At 36.4% G+C, this 24,801-nt stretch overlaps 1 protein-coding gene across 2 annotated transcripts in view; it reads left to right on the top strand.

The window, feature by feature from the left end:
- Positions 1-24,801, top strand: part of nebu (solute carrier family 2 member nebulosa) — a 135,157-nt gene that overhangs the window by 35,947 nt on the left and 74,409 nt on the right. Inside the window, exon 1 of one of the 2 annotated variants that reach the window (XM_069822153.1) lies at positions 16,071-16,200. The exons of the other annotated variant lie outside the window; for it this stretch is intronic. The gene's annotated coding sequence lies outside the window, so the exon portion shown is untranslated. Of the gene's footprint in view, positions 1-16,070; positions 16,201-24,801 lie in introns of those variants that run through there. 2 annotated transcript variants of the gene reach the window in all.

Genomic DNA, 24,801 nt, shown 5'->3' with positions numbered 1-24,801 from the left:
TGTTCCATACGTTGACCACATTGTATCTCCCATCATGTGCATGCCATTGTATGGTATTCAGCTCTACATGTGATTACACTACTTTACTTGCTTTCTCTCACAATGAAATCACCTATCCTTCTTTGGAAATACTTGTCATGCATTTCACTCCACACGTTTATTTCACTTGCAGTCAAGAAGTTTCTTACCCTTTTCATTCAATGGTTCATTGTCCGAACTTCTCAGAAATATGTAACAATACATTCTATTCCGTGAGCTTACATACATTATAATTTGCATTTGGGGAAAACAATTTATGTTTGTTATTTCACTCCATAAAAAGGTGCATCAACTTACTGAGAGTGAAGTTTCCTGATGAATAATGGGCACACATGAGAACGAACTAGACAAGTATGACATTACAACGCAATGTAATTGATCTGAGTCCACATATCCCGACAATGTCAAATTACTCAGTTATCATCAACATTTTCTGACAAGCTATGAGGAGTACGAGTAGAAGCATGACAATTTTATATCTCTTAATCTTCATTTTATTCCATCTACGAAGGAAACATTACGAATGTCCTTGTGCATTGCAATCAATTTATATACAGTCTGATCCGTTTGGGTATGGATATTAATTTATTATTATAACGCTATTATGATAGTAGGAAAAATTTCTTGCTGGTTATATTATGAATAAAAGATCGGAGTTTCTATATGAGCCGTTCAGAGCAGAAGTGGTGTAAGTCAAAAATAGGTAATGAGGGTTAAATTAAACATTGTGTAAAATACAGCGTAAAGTAACAATTAATATTCAATTTATTTAAACTATTAGTAATCAGTGGATAGCACGAAGGACATTAACTGCTACTTTGCGCTGTATTTTACAGAATTTTTACTTTAAACCTCATTACCCAATTTTGACTTACACCACTTTTGCTCTGAACGGCTCATATGGCAATCAACAATGCATAATCTGACAGGACAAATGAAAATTGTATATGATTAAAATGGCTACCACAAATCAACAGCGGGCACAATGTGTTCTTTGGTATGCTAAATTTGAGAGTGTTAAAAGAGTTCAAAGGGAATTTCGATGTGAGTATGGCGTGCGTAATGTACCTAAATACGATTCCATAATGTTGTGGCATCGAACATTTGTAGAAACAGGTTCCGGGTTAAAAAACATCCAGAAGGTCGCAGGCGAAACCCAGTACGAGAAGCAGTTATCTCTTGGCTCGGTTCCCAAACTCCCGAGATCTAACTCCTCCTGACTTCTTCGTGTGAGGTTTTGTTAAAGACATCGTCTATTCATAGAAACCCAGAAACATTGATGATCTGAGAGTAAAAATTACTCAAGCTTTTCAACAGATCACCCCTCTTATGTCACAACGGACATGGGTTGAATTGCATCACCGTTATGAGTTGTGCAGGGTACGCAATGGGGGTCATGTTGAGCTCTGAGGAATCTCCCATCTTTCAGTGTTGTATGCACAAAGTTTCAAGAAATAAAGTTCAGTAGTAAATGTTTTACTGTGTTTTTATTTTATCCATACCCAAACGGATCATTCTGTATCATACATAAAATAGAAAGGAGGTGGGGTTAAGCATCAGGGAAAGAATGGATATAAAGGAAAAAAGAACTCTACAATGGTATGGACACGAACAGAGAATGACAGATAAAAGAGCCCCAAAACAAGTTATAAATTAGTCAGCAGCAGACAGGAGGAGATGAAGAACCCGTATAAAATGAAATGGAGGAATTACTACAGCCATGGGGAGAAAATGTTTAGGACAGAGACAATGACAAGATTGAAATTTGTGGAAAACGGGAATAACAGGCAACCACTGGAAAGGGAACGCCTATAAAAGTAAAAGTAAATAGAGATGAGCTGCGCGAAGAGAGACAGGAGAATTTATATCCCAAATATACCACATAATATATAACAGTCACCAGAATTAACTGACCATACGTACTGACGAGTCTCGCCAACTGTGCGCCTGCGACTGGTCTTGCAAAAAAAATTCTGCGCTGTATTTAGTATACAATGGCATGTAGGATACGTCATCCCGTTTCGGGAATGAAACTACAGTTGTGTTGTTCGAATGTTTTATTTTTGTTTTGATTTTCAAATAGAGAGTATGAATCTATGATAATGAAGGGTATGCAATATATTTTCTCTTCATATGAAGCGATATCCAGAAATTAATTCCAGCTCAGAGGACATTTTTCACTGTGGTTGACTCAGAGCGTATCGTACATGTTTATTGTCACTTTAATATTCCAGAATTTGTGATTACAAATCAAACGAGTGGTCGCACAGATCTCTAGCTGCTGTCGATGCCGAGATATTACTGAGGAAGGCCGTGCGGCACGGCTAATTTTATATGTAAATTCGGCGTCCTCGTGCCTCATAGCGAGGGGATTTTCGGCATGGTCACACAAGTTACATTGATTCATGGTGTAACTACTACCTAATAAGATTAGCATTCGGCTATCAGTCATAGTGTTCTCACAGTAGGCATTTGAAATTCTGAAAGTCATTTTGGGAGTTAATTTCAGGTAAGTTGAAATGTATATTAATTACAGTTGTGTAGTTTCAGTCTACAACTTATCGATCAATATTAATACAGAATTAATTTTCTGTTTTATTACATTACAAAATTATATTTCCACAAATATTTTCGACAATAATGGCACAGTGAACACAGGTAATATACAGTGAGAAAACATTTGTGTATATTACAAAATTGAACATGTATAACAATTTAAGTCGTGTCATATGCATATATTTGAAATTTAAAATATTTATAAGTTTAAAAATAACAGGTAAATACCCGCTAGTGACACTATGTTCAGACAAGAAAGTCTTTTTGAAGAAATACAAGCACTGGTAATCAAACACGCATAGAATTCCAGTACTTGTATCTCTTCAATGACTTTTCTTATCTGAACATAGTAACGCTAGCGGGTATTTACTGCTATTTTTAAGCTTCTAAATATTTTAAATTTCAAATATGTGCAAACAAATGACTTAAATTGGTTATGTAATATTTAAAGACTCAAAGTGTGGTTATCATTATAAGACTAATTTTGACATATTACAAGCTTTATTAAATGTTATTTACTGCATGCCAAAATGACTTAGAACCACTCTAGTACTCATGTATAATTTTATAATGTATTTATAGGCCTACATATTCAATTTTATAATATGCACAAATGTTTTCTCACTGTATATATATCACCTCTTTTCAATGTGCCATTTATTGTGTTCTCCACCTGAAGATGACTTTTTAAATAAGTCGAAAACTTTGCAATGTAATAAAACAGAAAATTAATTCTGATTAATATAGATCGGTAAGTTGTAGACTGAAAATACACAACTTAAATTAATATTAATATTAATTTGAAATTCTGTCATGTTTTCCTTTCACCATGGAATCCGGAGCGGATGTTCAAACTGGGTGCGTCTAAAGGTTAGTTACAGGGCTGGTGTTACAAACTTTCAGGGGTGATGGAGAAGGGCACATGTATCAATTTGAGATCAGGAACCATGGTGCGGAAATGACTGAGTCGAAAGTTATAAGCAAAAATAGTTGTGTGGAAATGGAATTGTAATTTGGCACCACGTGCCCTCTTTTCCTTAACCTTTGCAACAGTCGTGGAAAGATGGTATGGGCCGGATGTCTCCTACGTGGGTACTTGTCCCGATACAATCTGTGAGCTTGTCTACTGTTCCCATTGGCTCATCCATATTCGAAAATCAGGTCTGCATATTCCGCTCTCGTGTACTCCTCCATTTCACTAGGACTGATCGACTGGACACTGCAACTTGTACACATACACTGCTGTCTACAGACGTGCATATCAAGACCGACTATGTCCGTTACACATTACGCTATCTGCATTGCTTTAGTGTAGTTTCCTGTCCCTACCCTTCAGATAGCGCACTGAATGGAATACTGTAAGTAGACAACGTAAACAACGTCAGATAAATACAGTATGTGTAAGATGTACAGATAAACACACATAAATAAGGTGTACAGAGAAATAAAATTATTTAATTTCCACACAAATATTTTTGATTGTAACTTTCGACTTAGTCATTTCCGGACCAGGGTTCCTTATATAAAATTGATACATGTGCCCTTCCCATCATCCCTGAAAGTTTGTAACACTAGCCCGGAAACATCCTATATATCTATAAGGGGTGAACCGTAAATAATGCCATTAATTTCAGGGACTTGTTCTTTGAGATATTTCAAACATAAAAGCTTAATACAATTTTGCTCGTTTTTGCTTCCTTTTCAAGAAAAAAATTGTTTTACATGAAACATTTCATAGCGTTTTTTTGGGAAAGCATTGATTAAATTCCCAATATGCTCATTCAATTTACAAGAACAGTGTATTATGATAATGAATGATTGAAATAATTTTAGTTTTGTCCTTTAAATGTTCAGAAATTTAATCCGAACAAATGTAACATTGAAAAATTATTTTGCAGAACGAAAAGTTACATTTCTTAAGATAAAATTTCTGTACAGTACATTTAAAGGACAAAACTAAAATTCTACGAATCATGTACTGTATGATTATAATAACGCTGCTCTCTTAAATTGACAAAGCGTAATTCAAACAATGGCCTTCCCAGAGAAGTCATGAGATGTTTAATATCTAACAATTTTTATACATCTTGATTACACAACTTTTAACACTGTATCACTTCGGAATATGTATGATAAGAACTTTCTTGTGTTAAATATTATTAACGTACCTTATTAACATGTTTCGACCTATTTTCGGTCATCTTCGGAACTGGTCGTTGTTGGTCTTTGCGCCTCTTGTTTCCTGTGTGGGTGCGTTCGTAGTGTAGAGTCAAAGAGTATATGTGTTTTGAAATTGAGTTGTGTGTTGAGAATATCGTTGGGATGTGTTTTCATGTGTCTGTATATTTCATACTAGCCGTACCCGTGCGCTCCGCTGCACCCGTTAGAAATAAATATAAAGTAATTACATAATTAAAATAGGACATTTGATCCAGGGAACATTCGTGTTTGATAGAAGGGTAAATCGTTTAATATGTTACTTAATTTAAATTGTGTTTAAATAATTAAAATGCGATCATTTCGGTCCAGAGAGCACTCATTTGGTGTAATGACAATTCCTTTAACCTGTTTCTTAATTATTATTACATGCAACCATAGTTTAATGAATATTGACATCATTTAGATTTAATGTCTATACTTTATTTTACTTGCTATATGTTTCCATTGAATTATGGTAATAACTTAATTTTAACCCTTCTTTTCTACGTATTCAGTAAATGGCGTTTGGCCCACTATGGTTCTGAACCCTTCAAATAACTTAAATTATATTATATAATATTAAATATTATATTATATTATATTATATTATATTATATTATATTATATTATATTATATTATATCAGAAGTTACTGTAATAACATTATAGCATTATGTCCATCTAGAGAAACTACACTTTCCAATGGTGAAATAATAATTAATTATATAAATCGGTTAATTTAGCTTCCGATATTACTTCATACAAACACAGAAACATTCTCTGTAGGCTATCTTTCATAGCTTTCGATTGTTGCTGTCCAAGGCCGCTTATATACGAAGTCATTTGTTTTTTATTTCATTATACGGCCTTAGATGGCAGTTATTTTAATTTTAAAACTCATTTATCTCATTAAATATCAGTCCTATCAAAATTTTTCAAGGAATAAAATTTATCGCAACTTATTTTTAAAGAAACTTTTGGTATGTAACATTTTTCACAGAAATCAATAATAAGCGAGATATTTCGAGTTATTTAATTCAGGCCCACTTATAACCCCCGCTTTTAAATAATGTATTTTGAATGCCATATAGCCTAAAATCTAAGTTACAACGAACTTAATTTATATTCCAATTTTCATCAAAATCCGTTCAGCCATTATCGCGTGAAAAGGTAACAAACATACAGACAGACAGAGATACATATATACAAACAAAAATTTCAAAAAAGCGATTTTCGGTTTCAGGTTGGTTAATTATATATGTTAGGACCAATTATTTTTGGAAAATCGAAAATTACCAGAAAAATTTTGGCTACAGATTTATTATTAGTATAGATTGTTCTAGTGTGTTGAGTTTCTGGCTTTTTGGTTGGATGTGCAGTATTTCCATGTCAGATAAATACACATACAGAGACATCAACACAAACATCTAACAAAAAAGCCAGAAACTCAACACACTAGAACAATAGGAAACATACAGACACACGAAAAAACACCCCAACGATATTCTCAACACACAACTCAATTTCAAAACACATACACTCTTTGACTCTACACTACGAACGCACCCACACAGGAAACAAGAGGCGCCAAGACCAACAACGACCAGTTCCGAAGATGACCGAAAATAGGTCGAAACATGTTAACAAGGTACGTTAATAATATTTAACACAAGAAAGTTCTTATCATACATATTCCGAAACAATTTTTATTTAGAAAAGGAAGTAAAAACGGGCGAAATTGCATTAAACGTTTTGTTTGAAATATCTCAAAGAATAACCACCTGAAAATAATGACATTACTTACGGTTCACTCTTTATAATTCAAAGATTTTGTGTGAAGATGAAACAATGTTAAGTGTACTAGTCTCCGTGAACTGTAGAAAAAGAAAGAGGAGAAAAAGCGGAAGTGAAGAATTAAAATTTTGGAAATCACTGCCTTATTAGAGTCTCTTAGCATTTATTTAGTGCATGACCTGCTTTCTTAGAGAAATTCAAATCAAAACTTGCAAATGTGTCCAAGAATTACTTTCTTACTGCTTTTCCTTGTACCCAGACTAACTGCAATTTTATTCATAACAAACTACACAGAAAATTGAAAGGAAATGTTCTGCTCTCACTCTCACTGTGAATCTCTTTCCCACTAGCTTAATATTTCTAAGAATTTCGCAGTACAGCAATATTGTCTGCGGTCAATTTAGCACAAGACATGAATGATGTAATTTATTCCTTCTCAAGCAGAACATTTCTACCTCAGCGGATACAGCCGTGTGTTCAGGAATTCGCAAAAACCTTGGAGAGAGCAACTACACCTGTTCAAGACAGCATAATGCCTTCCGTATCTTATAATGCAAGGATAAAAACTGCATTGTGCAAAATGACTGGTGCAGTTATACGTATTCATTATTTTCGTTGATGATATGAACTACTGTAGTTCAATTCTACTTAATCTTCTTTACGTAATACTATGCATTTCGTCTCAATTACTCTGAAAATAATTGAATAGTAATAACCGACATCGGCTGATTCACTATAAATAATAGTCTATACTACAGTTTATATAAGAAGCAACAATTACGAGTAGATATTTGATTTTATTCTAGCAGAGCAATTTCTTTTACTATGAATAATTATAATGGTTTATTGAAAACTATTAGTACTGAATTTAACTTAAAGTTCTCTCCAATTGCCGTGCTTAAATTAACAGCTAAACATTTTTTCCATTACATGCTAAGCTTCAGTTGTTAATTGGAATTCCAAACCACATGGTGTCCTTCCTTTCACATGGCCACTTGCAAGATTCTCTTCAGATCTCAGCAAACCGGTCGGAAATATTTTTCATTTTAGAATTCACATTCAAAAAGCAGCATTGCGATACTACAGTACATCCAGAATGCACCTATTAGGAAATATTAATTTTAGTGTGTAGTTATAATGTATAGTATTATCCTCGATTACACATACAGGGTGGAAGAGGACCAATGCACTAAAATTTAGTATTAGTATCTGTCTGTCTGTCCGTCCATCCATCCATCCATCCATCCATCCATCCATTTATTTATTTATTTATTTATTTATGTAACCTGGTAGAGATAAGGCCGTCAGGCTTCTCTGTCCCTCTACCAGGAGATTACAACTATAATATGAACAATAAAATTACAATTAATATTAAATTTACAATTACAATTACAATAAAAATTAAAGTACGACAAGATTACCTGATCAATGAAAGCTAGACATTTTATCATAGAAGTTAAGAACAAAGAATATTTTTGTATTTACTGAATTGCAAATTAAACCTAGAATAACAAAATTCTATAGTGATGAAATTACTGGATATTGAAATATTTTGTGATAGATTAAGAGAACTATTTACAAGAAACCATGTCTGAACGAGTTTCAATTACTGACCAAGTGCCTAGTAAGTTTGTGTTTGAATTCAATTTTATTTCGACAGTCCCTGATGCTAGCAGGTAACGCACTCCAGAGTCTTGGCAGGGCTATTGTGAAAGATGATGAGTATGAGGAGGTGCGATGGGATGGTATTATTAGTATTGTTTCATGGCGAGAGCGTGTGTTCAGATTTTGGTGGGAAGAAAGATAAGTGAAGCGAGACGACAGGTACGAAGGAATAGAAGAGTTCAAGATTTCGAAGAGAAGGAGAAGTGAATGTAAATTTCTTTTCTTATCTAGTTTAAGCCAACCTATTGTTTCCAGGGATGGGATAATATGATCATATTTACGAACATTGCTTACAAAACGTACACACAAATTATGAGCACGTTGAAGTTTCGTTTTGTTGTCGCTGGAAAGGTCAGTCAGTCAGTAAAATGTCAGCATAGTCAAAATAGGGAAATACAAACACGAGGGACTTTTTTAAGCAAGGTATTTTTTAAGCAAGAGGGAAGATGAACATTTATCCTTTTTAGCACATGGATAATAGAATATACTTTTCTGCAGGTTTCTGTGATTTGCATGTCCCAGTTGAGATTATTATCCATGTGAATGCCAAGATTTTTTTACCGAAGAACTGAAAGGGATATGCATTGTACTTACTTTAACGGGGGAAATGTCGAGGTGCTTTACAGCGTCGGTTTGCCGTTTGTGTCCTAATATAATTGCTTGTGTCTTTCCAGGATTGATATTAAGATGGGATTTCTTTGTCCAAGAGGTGATTCTACATGTAAAATATGAAAAAAAAAAAAAACTTTTATTACCGGTACACTTTTCCTTAGATGAAGCACCGTTAAGCAGGTAAAAAATAGTCTTTGCCCAATGTTTGTAGCGCTCTATTACGGTAATGGGCCGAGAGAAATGACTGATTGCTATACAAGCAGATAGATAAAAATAATCTGAACAGTTACTGTCTTGAATCTTTTTTTGAAAATTAAATCGTTTTGCCATGAATTTAAATTGAGTAATTGCGAAAATCATTAAAATAAATCTTGCAACGTAGCGCACAGTCGCGTGTCACCGACTGAGTACAGCAGAGGGGGAGGGGAAGGTAAGGAATGGAGGCCACGCTTGGTAGAATTATTGCAGTAGCCGTGTTGTTTCCAAATGCTTCATAGAAACATAATGACTTGCTCTAAAACGGGAAATGTTAGAGACAAAGCTTATTTAGATTTTTCAAACCTCGCCTCATGACCACTTTCATTTGGTGCAGAGGTTACCATACATCACGTATATCAGGTTCTTCTATGGACTGTCCCGGGAATCTGTAAACTTCGCGCATATGGGGGCGGAGTCTGTATGTGCCGGAGTGTATTGCGGGCAGCATCAGCTCTAGTCCGCTAAATGCTCGTGGTAGAAGGTAGAGTAGAATTCAGATAGAAATTATCCCCTCCTGCAAGCGATTGGTCGTTTCGTTGAAGTATTGCCTCCCCAGGAGCAGTTATTGACTCCAGCCTTTCCACGTATCACTTGCGCAGAGGTATTGTTTCGTCTTTCTACTCCACAGAGTCTGGGACGGACCATAGCTGTACCGAGTGCATACACTCCACCCCATCCCACCCCACCTGTTAAGACTCAGGTAGGGGGAGAAACTAAGCTCTCACAAGCAAACGTTCTCAGGGAGGCAGATAAAAAATTTATTTTTTTTCTTCCACCATGTTAATAATAACAAAAGATGTGCTCATATAAATTTTGGCCACTCGACCGCAATTACGAGGCCCTCCAGAAAGTGATTTTCCCTGGGGTCATTTATAGAAAAAAAGCACAATTGCATGGAAATATTTATTGAAACAGATACAGCAATTGTTGCTCTATTTGCCAACATATCCCCCACTTGAACTGACGCGTTTGTCATACCATGGGATCAATTTTTGTGTCGTAGAAGTCAGCCGCCTCAGATCGGAAACAGCATTTGACTGCGTTTGTACCTCTCTCTGTCGATCCTATGACATGAGAAATGTCTCAATTTCGATGGAACATATGTTGAAAAATAGCTCAACAATTGCTGTGTCTGTTCCAATAAATTTATCCAATGAAATTGTGTTTTTTTTCTGTTAACGGCCCCTGGCGAACTTATTTTTTTACGGCCCTCGTAATTGCGTTCGAGTGTCCAAAATTTGTAAAAGCACTTCTTTTGACATTATTAACATGGTGGAAGAGAAAAATTTAACTTTTTTATCTGCCCCCATCAGAACGTTTGCTTGTCAGAGAGGCAGTTCCCCATCACTGGTCTATTGTAACTGCAGTTTCGTCCTATTATAGAGGTATGAATGAATGAATGACTGAATATAGTACTGAAGATCAGACGCTTAATAACCTAATTAATGGATGCAGATACTAATGAGTCTTCAGAAATGTTACATACCACATACAATTTTAAAGTCTTGTTAGCTTTGCGGAGTACTAGGAATTTGCTTTAAATCCGTGTCAGATAAAAGACAATTATACACACATTAAAATACACAAATCCTTTCCTTGTAGGCTAGATATGAATTTTTGTTTACACATCACGTGTTGCGAAAATTGCATACAATTACAAGTACACGTTCATTCGTAAATTCTACCGTGACGGAAAACATACATACTATACACACATTCACAACATGGTACACTGAAACACGTGACTTTTGTTTCGAAAGACAGGTAATATTTATTCTGACTTTTCTGACAGCAAACTTTCTCAACTTCGAAATAAGAATAGCTACAAAAGTGTTTATATGTACTCTGTAACTACGAATTAAAGTCAGAAAGGTTAATACCGGGCCAATCACTTGTGTCGTCTTTATATGAAGTTACGTAACCCCACACATCAATAGTCTTATACATAACTAGATCTAGAATGTAAAAGACAATAGCGGGAGATAGAGAGATTATGATCTCCTTGAGAAAAATTCAAATTCACAGGGGTAACAATTAAAATTATTATTATTATTATTATTATTATTATTATTATTATTATTATTATTTTTGTATTTGAATATTTTGATGGGTGGAGCGGATAAAAATTCTCTCCGGCACCGTGACTCGAACCCGGGTTTTCAGCTCTACGTGCTGATGCTTTATCCACTAAGCCACACCGGATTCCAGCCCCGATGCCGGATTGAATCCTCTCGGTTTAAGTTCCACCTCTTAGTTTCCCTTTAGTGGCCAATCTCATGCACAGGTGCATCCCTTGCAGAAACGAATGGATGTGTGAATTGATGGATAGTAAAGGTAAAAGGTAAAGGTACCCCCATCACATGCCACGAAGGAACTTGGGGGGGGGGCATGGAGGTAGAGCTCCATGCTTTCCATGACCTAGGCACTAGAATGAGGTGGTGTGGTCGGCACCACGCTCTGACCGCCTTTTACTCCCGGGAATGTACCGGTACTCAATTTTATAGGAGGCTGAGTGAACCTCGGGGCCATTCTGAAAGTTTGGCAACGAGAAAAATCCCGTTACCACTCGGGATCGAACCCCGGACCTTCTAGTCCGTAGCCAGCTGCTCTACAAACCGAGCTCCCCGGCCGTATGGTTTGGAAATAGGCAGGAAGCGATGATGAGAGGAATTTCTCTCCACTTAGGCTGGTATTCATAGTCGACACTTTCGATTAAAGTGTCCTTTGGAAGACGCAAAGTATCACTTCTCCGTTGCACAGTCGACACTTTGGTGCAAAGGAACACTTTGGATGAAAGTGTAGTTCCGACCACACTTTGAGCCGAAAGTGGCACTTTGTATAAAAATGGCGGACGTCTTGGAAGTTGTCGAATTATTAGAACGTGCGGAAGAGATGGCACAATTAGTGGACAATGTACAAATTAGAGATAGGCCTAAAGACAATCCCGTGGAATTTTATAATGATATAGAATTTAAAAAAAAACGGTTCCGATTTGATAAAGAAACTTATTGAGATTGCTTATATTTTCGATGACTGGTTGACAAAAACGAATAATAGACGTTTGCCAGTGCCTCCAATAAGACAGTTATTGACTGCATTAAAATTCTATGCTACAGATATGTACCATACATTTATATATATATATATATATATATATATATATATATAATATTATAGTTCAGGTATTTCTGTAGTAACATTCGTATATTTATAACCTCAATTCGATGAAGTGATATGTAGGTAGATATGCCTATATAACCTACTTTTTATTACTGAAACGAATTTTTAAACTTAAATAATATTAAACTAACTTCAATCTAATGTAGGCATAATTATTTTAAATTAGCATTGAGAGACCTCACGTGCCTGCCTTCTAAGCAGATTCCATAATTATATTGGGTTTAAAATGATTTTGATTTTTGTTGACTACCTGTATTTTGAGATAAGATTTATCTTGATGTTGATATAATCATTACTGTTTTGATACCGGTAATATATATTTTCACGCCGGTAAGCAATACATCTACTGTCTCTAGTTCATGTGGTCATAACCTCACCATGAGAAGAGATCTCATACTATTAGGCCTATTTTGTTTTGCATTATAGAAACATTTGGCATTCAAATTATTCCTGAAGAGCAGGCAATAATGGAAACGAGAGAGTAATAATAATAATAATAATAATAATAATAATAATAATAATAATAATAATAATAATAATAATAATAGCAGTAGTAATGTGTTTAACTCATTCTTTTTTTTACTTCTATTCACTATTCACGAAAAAGACAAAAATGAAAATAACGGAAATAACACGATATATCAATGAAGCAGATACGTATAAAACCTAACCTAACGATATAAATTTGATTATATATATATATATATATATATATATATATATATAACTTAACCTACTCAGTCCAACTTAACCTAACTATATAAACTAATAGAAGATATGTAGGCTACAAAATCTAACCGAACTGTATAAATCAGTGGAACGGATACATACAAAATCTAACTTAGCGACATAAATCAATGAAAAAGATATGTACAGAACCTAATCTAACTATATAAATTAATGGATCAGTTATGTACTGTACAAAACCTAACCTAATTTCACCAGCAGTATCACTACCTATTTAATAAAATGTTATATATCTGAACTGACTGAAATAATCTAAACTATCGGCAACAAAAACTAGAAACTGAAATAAAACAACTTTAAATATATATTTTCTTCCTCGCGCAATCAATAGGCTCCCAATTCAATCACAAGCATTGTAATTTGTAGGTTATACGTCATTAATTTGTTATTGTTTGTTCACTTGTTTTGAAAGGCATTGTGGGACTTCTGTTACCAACCAAATTAAAATTCTACACTTTGCTGGCGTAAAGTGACACTTTGCAAAGTGCACTTCTTCAATCGTCTATGAATAGCATTAATATGAAAGAGCCACTTTCGTCAAAAGTGTCACTTTGCAAAGTGGTGATATAAAGTGTCGACTATGAATACCAGCCTTAGAAACATCAACCCCCTCTGCTCACCAGGGACTTCGCTAGGGGGGTGTGAAAGGGTGCGCAAGCACCCCATAAAAATCGGAGCACCCCTTTCCGCACCCCAAAGGGCAATTTATTAAAAAAAATACTAGGCATAAATTATTTTGAAGAACAAAAACAAACAAACAATTTCTTGGATGTGAAAAAACTACGTCCCTTAGTGTATCGTTATGGATGCGATGAATAATAATAATAATAATAATAATAATAATAATAATAATAATAATAATAATAATAATATTAATAAACAGATGTATAGTATGCGCGCAAGTGCATGAGAGAACATTTTGGATCTTTTTGTACCACATTTTTACAGCTCGCACCCCATTTTTAAATCTCGCACCCCATCCGGACACCCCTTGCTCTGATCCTGGCGACGTCACTGCTGCTCACAAATTGCTAATTTGAGCCAGAAATTTTTATTTCTACCACTGTATATCTTTAGAAGGAAATTTGTGTCCTTCTTTTGTGAACCAGGTCGCACGTCCTCTATTCACGCGCACTGCCTCCTTTCTGAAACTTATGTATATACAGTGCGTTCGTAGCTCGGCCGTTCCTCGGCGGCCTTGGACTGGGTGAAGATTGGCGCGCCTGCCGCCAGAGTAGCGCTGTAGCCGCGGAACGGTCCGGCCGAACTACGAACGCACTGTAGTATCTGTGGGACAAAACTTTTTTCTAAGACTGTACATTCTTAAAACCATATTCTAACTTTCTATCTACGTGTTTATATTATTTTTATGTGAAACGTATAAATCTAGGCACAAGAGAAAAATTTTAACGTTTTGACATAAAAGGTAAACTCCTAAGGAAAAATACAGACGATATACCATTTAATTTTTGTGTTTCAACTGTGTTAGAGAACGGAGAATGAACAATGCTCATTTCAAGTTATACAAAATCTTGGAAAATTTAAAATAAACTCTAAAACCTAAATTTAATTAAACGTTCAGAGAACACAGACAATAAGACACACTTATTTCAAACTAAAGTGAAAATAATTAAGAAATATTTCTACACTCCCATTTCAATTGAATATTCTAGAGATCGTATACAGTAATGATAAATATTTCACGTCATAAAAACAAAATTTTAAAACATTTAAAACTCTGATGGAAAGGAATAAAAATACGATATTCTTATTTTACGTTGATGTAACGAACAAAATTAAAATAGTAATAAGCTTATTATGAAAAACTTTATTACGTGAGCAAATGTCATGAAACGAACTTAGTGAATTTAATACCTTTTACGAATGTAATAATTGTATAACATTATAAATGAATTTACTATGCTATTTTTTGTACGATAACATATTTATTTTTATTTTAGTAGGTTATTTTACGACGCTTTATCAACATCTTAGGTTATTTAGCGTCTGAATGAGATGAAGGTGATAATGCCGGTGAAATGAGTCCGGGGTCCAACACCGAAAGTTACCCAGCATTTGCTCATATTGGGTTGAGGGAAAACCCCGGAAAAAACCTCAACCAGGTAACTTGCCCAGACCGGGAATCGAACCCGGGCCACCTGGTTTCGCGCTAACCGTTACTCCACAGGTGTGGACGATAACATATAAAACATTATTAATAAAGAAATAACATCAGCTTTGTAATTATGTATAGGTAGTTTGATATGTTCTATGTAGAAAGAGCTTGCTATGACAAATTTGATACATTAAATATTATAGCACTTCGGGGCAGAAGAAGATATCAGATGATAGACGACATTAAGATATACGTATGGATCATATAAGACTAAGAGAAAGGCAGAAAATATTCCTATTGGAGAATGCTGGGTTTGCAGTGAAAGACCTGCAGAACACTACGTATGTATATCATTGACTCACTCATTCATAAATCCATCCATTGATTTTTTTTTTATTTTATTAGGTTATTTTACGATGCTGTATCAACATAGGTTATTTAGAGTCTGAATGAAATGAAGGTGATAATGCCGGTGAAATGAGTCCGGGATCCAGCACCGAAAGTTACCCAGCATTTGCTCGTATTGGGTTGAAGAAAAACCCCGGAAAAAACCTCAACCAGGTAACTTGCCCCGACCGGGATTCGAACCCGGGCCACCTGGTTTCGCGGCCAGACGCGCTGACCGTTACTCCACAGGTGTGGACTCCACCCATTGATTGTTTCGTAGGCTACAAGTATTCATTCATTCTTCCATCACTACCTGCATCTCTCTTGCTTTTGCCTTTCGTTTTGTAAAAGGATCATTTATCTTCCAACAGTCATTCTACCTTATGCAGTCAGAAGTAACGGAAGACTTTACAAGATGATTTAAAATCTTACGTAATCCATGCAGGCACTTACTTCAATGGAGTGAACTACGTTCGCAGTAACAGTGATCCCATTAGCTTACAATGACCGCCGAGTAAGGTCTAGGCTAGGAAATGAGACGGCCTTGGCCAATCACATTCAGAGTGCAGTGGGAGTGCCACTGGTAGTGCAGCGACACGCTCGGGAAATATAGCGTGCACAGTAGCGAGCTCCAAATTCGTCTAACAAGTAAGATAAGCCTCGTTGAACACTTCACTTTATGCATGAATGAAGCAAATTAGAGTGCATGACCTTTTACGGTTTTATTGTGTATGGCAGTGAAATGCGGTTCATTCAGAACATACCAGGAGGAGAAACTGTCGCTTTTAGGATTTATACCGTCACAGCTTTTCTTTCTGCTCCACCCGCTAGCTTTACACTGACGTGAAACAATGACATCAACATTACGATATTATCAGGATTACCACCTATCCCGAGAGTCCCTATTATGATCGCGACGCTGTTATTCCCGGCGTGACTCCTCCTCTTTGCTTACGTCTTAGGAAGTCAAGGCTCTATGAAATCTAGGTAGGTAGTATCGTTCGCCATTTTTGTTCTTTCGTTGCTGAGCTACCAGACGAGGAATCTATTTGCCACACCGTTAAACATTATCATGTCGTAGCTCCTATGATAATAACTCAAACGCACTGTAATTCAGCAAATAATTGAGCGGCAAATAACGTACTCGTGTGCTTTCTGCGAACGCCAACGAAAGAGCCAAAATGGCGGGCGATTATATTAAGTATTTATCCAGCCTTAGGAAATACTTAACATCTTCATCAGCGAATCACAAGACCCACACGTTTAAAATGTAGCCGACCTGCAACGTGATTGGCTGCCGGAAATTAGAGCGACGGGACTATAGAGTCTTGCACAACCGGTTACGAAAAATACAAATTATATTGTATATTGCTACTGAACGCCTGGCGCTATAGTCAGTATGCAAAGCTCTCCCATCTCACAGAATGTCTCAGGGTTGGTTTAGCGAATATTCGAGTTGTTCCCATTTTTTGTGGGTGGACAGCAAAGGCAGACCACATTGAGCCATGCAGGAGTTACAAGAGCCCTTACAAGGACGCGTTTAATCATCGTGTAGGCCCACAATTTAATTGATGATTCTTCCTCTCTCAGTATATTCAATCAGTATCCATCGATTCATCCATCATGGCGATTAATCTATTCATCGACTCATTGATTCATTCATACACCGATTCATTGATTCATTCATGTTTGAATTGATTGATTAATTCATTGATTAATTCATTGATTAATTCAAAGATTGATTGATTCATTCATCCAATCCAGGTATTACAGTTGGGTACTTCCTTTCCTGTTCACCGACACTGAACTCTCTTGATCACCAGATGAATTTATTATCATAGCCTTTTTATTGTGTCTTTGATTTATATTTAGTTAGGTTTGGAAGTAAATCCCGAAAAGACAAAGTACATGATTATGTCTCGTGACCAGAATATTGTACGAAATGGAAATATAAAAATTGGACATTTATCTTTTGAAGAGGTGGAGGAGTTCAAATATCTTGGAGCAACAGTAACATACATAAGTGATACTCGGGAGGAAATTAAACGCAGAATAAATATGGGAAATGCCTGATATTATTCGGATCAGAAGCTTTTATCATCCAGTCTGCTGTCAAAAAATCTGAAAGTTAGAATTTATAAAACAGTTATATTACCGGTTGTTCTTTATGGTTGTGAAACTTGGACTCTCACTTTGAGAGAGGAACATAGGTTAAGGGTGTTTGACAATAAGGTGCTTAGGAAAATATTTGGGGCTAAGATGAAGTTACAGGAGAATGGAGAACGTTACACAACATAGAACTGCACGCATTGTATTCTTCACCTGACATAATTAGGAACATTAAATCCAGACGTTTGAGATGAGCAAGGCATGTAGCACGTATGGGCGAATCCAGAAATGCATATAGAATGTTAGTTGGGAGGCGAGAGGGAAAAAGGCCTTTAGGGAGGCCGAGACGTAGATGGGAGAATATTAAAATGGATTTGAGGGAGGTGGGATACGATGATAGAGAATGGATTAATCTTGCTCAGGATAGGGACCAATGGCGGGCTTATGTGAGGGCGGCAATGAACCTCCGGGTTCCTTAAAAGCCAGTAAGTAAGTATCATTATATTATTTTGCATATGTTGTATTCTTCCATACATTTTCCCTCTTAACTATTTGTACTAATTGAGTTGCTTATGGTAAATTCCAGTCTTTAGATCTGTAGGCCTATTTTACTTTTTCTATCAGCCTAAGGGATTATTTTCATTTTATACAGTGTCAACTCTTGATATGTTATTATTTTCTATAATATGTTAGTATTTTGATCTTTCACTTTTTGATAAATTTCACTGCTTGTGTACTTTGTGACCTGGTAGAGTGTAAGAGAAGGCCCTATGGCCTTAACTCTGCCAGTATAAGTAAATAAATAAATAAATAAATAAATAAATAAAAATAACCCTTGTAGAACAGCGTTATTCTACCAACAGCGGCTGCAGAATTGTGTTGAGAGTTGGGGACAGTGAAAGTAACACCTTACCATGAAGTGTTCCCTTTGAATCGATAGGAGTATGACAATGCATTGGTTTGGTTGAAAATATGTAGGTCTACAGATAACGTAATCCACTTATCAGCTGTGTTTCCCAATGTTGTCATTATCAACCTATCAAGTAGCAGGCGCTCGCTTATTGTTCATGCTCTGAACATTCCATTCTACACTTTATGCGATAACTCTAAATTAAAGCCACGAGCTCTGCCAGAGAACGTCATTTTTATATTGTAGCCAGTTGAATTTGAACTGCAAACTTCCGAAATCCGGTAGCAGATGTTGTTGACATCCTGTGAGGCTTATAGGTTTCCTTTCCGCGAGGGTTGTGGGTTTCCGTTCTTTGAGGATTTGGTTACTGTAACGTTATCAGCCAAATATCGTTTAACTATCGCTGTGGTCACACTACCTTTCTCTATTTCGAAAGAGATTTGCAAAAATGCCTGTTATTTCTTAAGCGCTATATGCATCGAAAAATTGACCGTAAACTTAACGATGTGAAATTAACTTCTCTGAAAACACTGGACAACCTGAATGCAATACTTAAACACTCTCGCTTCTGACAAACATTCAATGCTTTAGAAATTCCCTAGCATAGAAGTATATAGCTCAGTCCTAGGCATAAAGGAAAAATGAAAAGGAACGGAGAAATCCCCACCCATGTCCTTTCCGTTTACACCGCCTTAGAAACAAACGCATAGTAGGCCTAAGGCACTATGTATCAGTGGTAGATTTTAAGCGACCAGCGAGAGCGGAAAGTTCGTAAAAGCTATGATGCCTGTCTTATAAAATCCGTCACTGAGCAATGCTCACCTTCCTATCTACTCGAAACATTGTCTCAGCTAGGGAAGGGGAAGTGGGGAGCTAAGGGGTAGTCAACTGACGTATTAGCGCCCAGGCCTCATATAGTTACTGAAAAGAAAAATCTGTAAACAAGCGAAAAAAATAACTGAAATGACTGAAAATACTATTGGATTAGTCATGAAATCCACTATCATTTGTAGTGGACTAAAAACCAAAGTATTGCTATTATAGGCTATTACGTGTTCTCACAAGCTCCAAAAAATATGAATTGATGTGCTTTTATACGATTTATTGAAATAAATTATTCCAGCAAATATTATTCATAAGTAATGTCGGTTTCTGCAAGTTTGGCATTTTGTAAGATTTTAAGGATTTTATTTAGTCGGGCAATGCAATTTACTGGACGCTATGATTAGTATTGCGTATTGAAATCAATGTGACAGTCGTCAATTGTTAATACAAAGAATATAAAATGGAAGTGATAAAAATTAAGATTAGATTAATTCTAAAGGACTACTGGAAACAAGATTATAAAGCTGTAACCACGACTTGAAAAATAATATGTGTCGTTAATGATCGTGTAGTACAATAATGGTTCCAGCTTTTCTATAATGCAGAAAGAAGCATTAAATATTTACAACATATTGGAAAACGTAAGCGAAGGCATGAATTATTGAGAATAGGCTACACTTAGAGCAGGGGTCGTCAGCACAGAGCACGCTGGGGCTAGCCTCACTTACCCGCGGAAAACGCAGTGCACTATAGTAGCTGCTAGCGGGTATGCTCTCTATCTCTCCCTGTTGCACGACAGTGCACACGGGACGGCACCACGTACCCATTGCACATTTCAGCGAGTGCTGACGACCACTGACGTAGAGTTTTGGAAGAAAACCCACAAAGAAGTGCTCGTAGGTTATCAAAAGTACTCGGTGCTTCAAAAGATGCAATACAACGCCACATTATGACATTTAGAAAACCATACAGAAATTGTAGATCTGTACCTCATGAATTGACAACGCAGAGTAGATATGTGATCAGCTAATCCCGTGGATGGTAGATTTATCAGGAAAATTGTCACATGTAATGAAAATGTAATTACCGCAACTCTGACAACTGAAAACATGGATCGATCCCCATCAGTCTGCCAAAGTCGCCGTTAAACAAAATCGCTTCGGTCCCAAAGTAATGTTATGTGTGTCTGCTGGAATTTTGAAGGTGGGATTCACTTGGATTCTAAACGAACGTGCATTTGATGCGGATCTGTGTACATCAGGGATGCGCAACCGCAGTTGGAGGGGTTTACCTCTTTCTACCAGCTGCGACGTTCTTTTGTGATCGTGTGTTCTGTGTTTACAAACATGGACTATGTCTGCTGAGTTTCAGTGGCGACTTGAATGCACTATGATATTCTTCAACGAAGTTTAATGCAATTACCTCAATATGAACGCTGAACATTGTAGATTTCGTGTCGTTTGTGCTTCACATTTCTCTTAGCGACTTTTCTGGCAACTCTTTAACAAGTTTATCTATATTTGGCACAAATGATGACGTACAAAGTCTTAGAAGATACTAACTCTCTGGATTACACGTACATCATAAATAACACAAAATTAACAAGGGTCACTTCAGTAAATGATTTAGGAGTGGTAATCTCTCATGACCTATCCTTTTTAACACATATAAAAACAATTTCGAATAGAGCCTTCAAACTAGTAGGTTTCATCTACAGAAACTCAAACGATTTCAGGAATGTTTAAACCGTCTTTAAAATATATAATAGTTTAATACGAAATAAATTAGAGTACTCATCTGTAGTTTGGAACCCTCACTATCACTCGCACTCGGTCATTCTAGAGAGAGTACAGAATAAAATCCTAAAACTGATATATATGAAAAAACACTCATGTTACAACATATTCCAATCTTATGAATCCACGCTGGTTGAATTTAATGTACCATCTCTCAGTCATCGCAGGATAACAGCACATCAAATGTATTTGTTCAAAACCATAAATGGTTTAATAGACAACCCTGATCTTCTACAGCTAATTACAGTAATTTCAATATTGGTAAATCAAATTTGAGAAAGCGATCTCTCTTTTATTTGCAGACATCAAAAACACAATCTCATAAAATATCTCCACTTTTATTAATGCTTCGAACATACAATCATCTATCAAATAAACAGGATTTAGTTATCATACAATATGTACAAGAAAACGTTATGTAAAGCATTACTTGATGTCAATGATTTTAAGTACTGCTAAGAATTATTAGAGCTGATTCGTACTTTATCACACTTAAATATTTAAGGGTGGTACAGTATTCATAGACATTTCGCAGCACGCGCTACGAGCGTACTAAGCTAGCCCCGGCTATCCACTGGTTACTAGTACAGAATTCAAATCATATCCTATCGCTAACACTGGTTTATGAATACGAAAAACGCTGATAATCCACCGAAAGCTCGCGCTAAAAATGTATATGAATACGGCCCTATAACTTATGTGTATCCTTTGTTACAAAGAACAATATATGTATATACACATACGTATATATATATATATATATATATATATATACATATATATATATATATAGCAATAGTTTCATGATATGTTAACTTTAATTTTTTTTATTTTATTGGGTTATTTTACGATGCTGTATCAACATCTAGGTTATTTAGCGTCTGAATGAAATGAAGGTGATAATGCCGGTGAAATGAGTTCGGGGTCCAGCACCGAAAGTTACCCTCCAGCATTTGCTCGTATTGGGTTGCGGGAAAACCCGGAAAAAACCTCAACCGACCGGGATTCGAACCTGGGCCACCTGGTTTCGCGGCCAGACACGCTGACCGTTACTCCACAGGTGTGGACTATGTTAACTTCTAGTTGCATGTTAGTTATAGTTATAACTACTGTAATTGGAACACGTGGTCTGTAGTAGTGATTAAATAATTAAATAAATAAATAAATAAATAAATAAATAAATAAATAAATAAATATACCAAGTGATCGTCGCGTATCCTATTTCGATACTGGCTTTTAATGTAGGCCTAACTCATTTTAGGAAAGATCTGCTAGCAAATGTATGTAGATTCGAAGATTGTCACTACATTTGTTGCAAACACACGCAACAATCGAAATCTATCACAGGGCAGTGATTTAAATAGTACCCAGCCTTCTTTGTTAGAATATTTAATTGTAGTAGAATTGTGTAATTCAAGCAGTTCTCTATTTGGACATTATGTGGAACCTCACTGCATGTTTAGAACAAATGTGACACTTTGCTTGGCCGTTCTCTTTGACACAAAAAATATTGCAAATCCCATGATTCGTGAAATTAATATCTTGACGTCTTTGGATAAGCCATTGAAAATTACAATAACTCACAAGGCTGTCGCCACTGCGAATGAACTAATGTGAATGTCGTTAAGGGACGGACAGCTGGAAAGTCCTTTCCCCTCAAGTCAAGGAGGTGGGGGTGCTCACAGCTCAAATGTCAGTAACACGTACGAGTTGCGGTTGAACTTGGCTGATGTACAGGGACATCATTTTATTTTTACTAACATTTTTAATATTAACCTGGCTATACCTTTAGAGAACCGGAAACAGTTTGCTACCCCCTTCCACGACTGTAGTTCGATGATACTGGCGTAAAACACAAACAAATCAATCTACTAGGTATAGGAGGGAAGAAAAGTAGTTCATCCATTTACGTAAACTAGGAAATATCGCGATTTTGAGTTCGATAATTTTCATTAGGTTTTTGTTTAATCAAAATACAGTACAGTATTAAGAATAAGTGTTTTTACTCACGAACTGAGCTATCCATGCGAACGTATTCATTATGCAGTGTATATTATACTGTCTACAGCACATTACCGTACAATATAGAGAAAGAAGTTAAATTGAAAAATAATCATAATATGAATATTTAAACACATTTTTTAAAATGGTGGCCGTTCATTTCGATACAGGCTTCAGTTCAAATGTGCATATTATCGCATTATAGACTACTGCATCTAATTCCAATTGCCAGTTTCGTCCTTCGTACTAGTAACTCATGTTGAAATAATTCTGTACCTACTCCATAAAAGAGTACCTTACGTACTGTAAATTCAATCTTCACTTCTGCCCGACCGGCACTGATAAAATTACTCAGACATGCTATCTACTGTCCGTCCAAGTGGTTATGCCGCAGGATCGTAGAAAGGGAGGAAATCACATGACAGTGAATTACTTAACGAGGCCCTTTTATTAAAGTTATTTTAAACAGTTGTATAATATTACGTAAACGTCCAATTCCTAACAGAAATTAATGTTCTCAGAAAAGAGCTAAGACAGCTCAGCTTTTACAGAGGGGCGAACAGAAGCAGGTGGGGGAAATCGGGATGCGACGTAGGCAAACGGACAGTACCTATGCGAAAATATGATTCAATATTGAAAGCTCTTTCGTCACTGGAAAACGCGAACATATTTCTGGAACGTACTATAGTTACTCAGTGCTGTTTACTATATGCGGCCTTGGTTCTGTGTGGAGGACAGTTGGAACTTCATTAGTACTGGGTGTTCATTTCAAAGTGTGTCATGACGTCACTGTTGTTGGGTCACCGATTAGAAGCGAATTTCATCTTATATGTCAGAGAAGTTGCCTATTATTTAAGGCGTTCTTCAATCTGAACTTGAGAACGTGTACGGTATAACTTGAACGTCGTGCAACAGATGGCGGTCTGTATGGTCTGCGTGCTACCATAACCTCTTTCGAACTGTGTTTTGCGCCGGCAAGTCGTACGCAGGTTATTTGTTATCATCGCTTGCGTACGGTAACATTCCACAACACAAATCAAATGCTCCGTGTACATGTTGACCGTCGAAGTTAATGTCAACAAATACGTAAGTAATCGTCTTAACCCTCTCCCCATATCCCGACAGTACGTATTTCCAAACAGTTCACATTCCTGCCACTACCGGCGTTATCGTACGCATCGGTACGTACTCTTCAGAATGAACGCCGTACTTGCTAGGCAACTTCTCTGCCTCACAGGTTATACACCTCTGCGGAAGTGTAGGAAGATTGAATTCTCTAGGCTCATCGGCTAGCCACATGACGGCATACAGCGAGCCATGACACATTTTGAACTGAACACCCAGTAAAAGGGGTGGGAGTGAAATACATTCAAAAACTCAGGTACAATAAAAATTGAAGTAAAAATAAAATGCTGTCCCTGTATATTCTCAACAGCCAGAACGAGTTCATAAGTATTGAGAGAGAGGTACTTGGCATACGTTAATAAAAATAGAATTCTCCTGCAACAGAACAATGAGGTCCCATGCCGCTCGAAAAAGCTTGCAAAGAATCCAGGAATTGTGATGAATCTGACTGTTATCACACCCGACATACAGTCCTGATCTTAC

The sequence above is a fragment of the Periplaneta americana genome, chromosome 3 (genome assembly GCF_040183065.1).
Source record: "Periplaneta americana isolate PAMFEO1 chromosome 3, P.americana_PAMFEO1_priV1, whole genome shotgun sequence".
Taxonomy (NCBI): Eukaryota; Metazoa; Arthropoda; class Insecta; order Blattodea; family Blattidae; genus Periplaneta; species Periplaneta americana.
The sequence above is the reverse complement of the archived record's forward strand: the minus strand, read 5'-3'. Positions and strand labels throughout refer to the sequence as shown.